Raw genomic sequence first — 2,449 nt, 5'->3', positions numbered from 1 at the left:
TTACAGATAATTAAAGAGAACAGATCCAGTTCAGCTTGTTGTTTATTAGTTTCTCTGGAGGTTGTGAGCTGCTGTCCTTTAGTGTTTCTGCTCCTCCATGCTGTCAGAGGCTACCTGTGGACGGGGTGGGCGGGGCTTCGTCTACTGATCTTATTCAAATCTGTGTTCTACAGCGCCCTCGTGTGGCTGGTTTAAAAACTTCATGGCCCCGCCCACTTTCCCCCTCCAATCACCTGAGGTGAACCGATCATGACTGACATGTCCCAGACACCTGAAGTTAAATTTTAGGTCATTAAAATAAATCTTAGTTATAAACTGTGCAGTAAATGTAATAACTTATTAGATATTTGTTCCTGAAATGAGGCCCAGATAACAAATTACTAAACTTTATACGTTGTTAAGATTATTTTACTTATTTTTGAATAATTCATTAGATTTGCTGCTTGTTCTTCATGTCTTGTTTGTGAAACAAGTGAATTTCTCCTGAATTACAGAGCTGAGCTGCTGGGTTCACCTGTGCAGGTGTCGCCCCCTGCTGGCTGCATGGAGCAGCTGCAGGTTTAAAGATGGCAGCTGAGGAGGATTTTATTTTCTATAAGCTTTAACCTCTTCAGCCCCAATAATTTCCTTGAGCTTCCTGCTCTAATCCCATGATGAAATGTGACTGAGTGAATCTCAGCATTAATAAACTCTACTTAAATTATCTTTGTATCAAAATAAAGCTAACATTTGGGAGATTTCATCAAAGTGTAAGTATTAAAACAGCTGCTGTTTAGAGAGATATTGATGGAACATTTTTTTACCCTCCCGTTTGAATAATGTTTTCATTACACAGTATTTAAACCATTTAAAACCATAATGAATCAGGTAAAAACTCTTGAAACCATAAATCCACCTGTGGACATCACCTGTACAAAGATTCATGCTGTTAAAATGAACTGGAGCAAAGTTACAGAGGTTTTAATGAAATAATTTAGTGTTTGTCGTTCTGCACAGGACAGACCATGATGGTTCTGTTAATAAATGTTAACAAATCTGAAGTTTTTAATTGCAAAACTTAATAACTTTTTCTTACCGGCACACTTTATAACTTTAGTAGTGGTGCAACGATACAGAAAGTTCACGATTTGGTTCATTATTTAAGTGTCACAGTTTGATTTTTATACAAAAAAAGAGAAATGTTCATGCCCTTTTTAATTTGTAATTTATTTAAATTAATTATGAACATTTGTTTAACCTCAAAAGCTGTTTTTAAATTAAATGTTGCTGAAACAAGTTTCTCAGTGGATCTGTGCTCCACAGTGCAGCCTAGGTGGAGTAGTCGAACACAGATCCACTGATCCTTCAGAAGACAAGATGATAAAATAAATTTATAAAATCTGTGTTGTTGCATCTTTGATTTCGCCAAGATTCATCTGTTTCTATTGAAACCAAACATGACCAGGTTCAGCTGACAGATCAGGTTAATACAAGTTAAAATAGAAAATAAAAAGCTTTTTAGCATGGGGCTAAAGAGGTTAAATAAAAGTTTTATTTATTTTATAAACTGTTATTTAATCTAATATTCAGTTTCTGATCTTTATAATCWACGACTCTTTAAACAAAATGACACAAATGTTTGTTTTAGTTTTTAATTAWAAAACTGCCTCTGGAGCAGAAAACACTTTGACAAATAAAACAGACTGAAACAATATAACATTCTTCTTGATTTACATGGTTCTGGTGTTGTACAGTTTAGAACAGAACCGGGCCAGAGCAGAACTCTTCCTGGATGATCCCTGAACGTAACGGCGCCTCCTCACAGCGCTGTATTTTCTTTAGGCTTCGATTTTCTCACCGAACGCTACGAAAATCAAAACCTAAAAAAACCACAGAGCCACGGGTCGATGATGTCATCACGAGGCGCCGACCCGACGTGCGGCTCGGGTCTGGGCTGCGGAGGTTCYGGACGACAGCCGAAGAGCCTGGAGCCAAGTCCTGTTGAAGCTGAGAGCAGCAGCAGCAGCGCCCCCTGCTGCTGAAGACCGGAGTGGAGAAACCAGCTGCAGGGACCAGAGCGACCCGCTTCAGACCAACAGAACCTGAACAGAACCCAGATGAACAGACTTCTGATGGTCGTGAAGGATAAACTGTTTGTWGCTCCTGAAACCGGCGCCGACGTCTCGCCACAGACTGAAGTGACCTCATCGCTCCCTGCTGTTGCCTAGCAACAGGCTCCCTGCTTCACAGCCACCACCAGCCTGAAGCTGCGTCACCTTCAGGTTTCAAATAAGTCCAGTCCAGTCCAGTCCAGTCCGGTCCGGTCCGGTCCTGGACCCATATTTAAACTCCTTAGAGTGGAGTTTTCACTGCAGTGATGAGAATTTATTACATTTACTTTGACTTTCAGACTGAAGTGTAAATAACAGTCATCAGATGTGGACTGGGGGTCTCAGACAGAGGATGGAGG

The 2,449-nt window shown here is 40.3% G+C and overlaps 1 long non-coding RNA gene across 1 annotated transcript in view; it reads right to left on the bottom strand.

The window, feature by feature from the left end:
* Window positions 1-1,615: 1,615 nt before the first annotated feature.
* The window catches only part of LOC106532644 (uncharacterized), a 6,815-nt gene continuing 5,981 nt past the window's right edge, over window positions 1,616-2,449 (bottom strand). Inside the window, exon 2 of the long non-coding RNA XR_001312114.1 lies at window positions 1,616-2,348. This is a non-coding gene — a long non-coding RNA (uncharacterized LOC106532644). The remainder of the gene's footprint in view (window positions 2,349-2,449) is intronic.

This window comes from Austrofundulus limnaeus, unplaced genomic scaffold (assembly GCF_001266775.1).
Source record: "Austrofundulus limnaeus strain Quisiro unplaced genomic scaffold, Austrofundulus_limnaeus-1.0 Scaffold803, whole genome shotgun sequence".
Taxonomy (NCBI): domain Eukaryota; kingdom Metazoa; phylum Chordata; class Actinopteri; order Cyprinodontiformes; family Rivulidae; genus Austrofundulus; species Austrofundulus limnaeus.
This window is presented reverse-complemented; position numbering and strand designations above follow the sequence as displayed.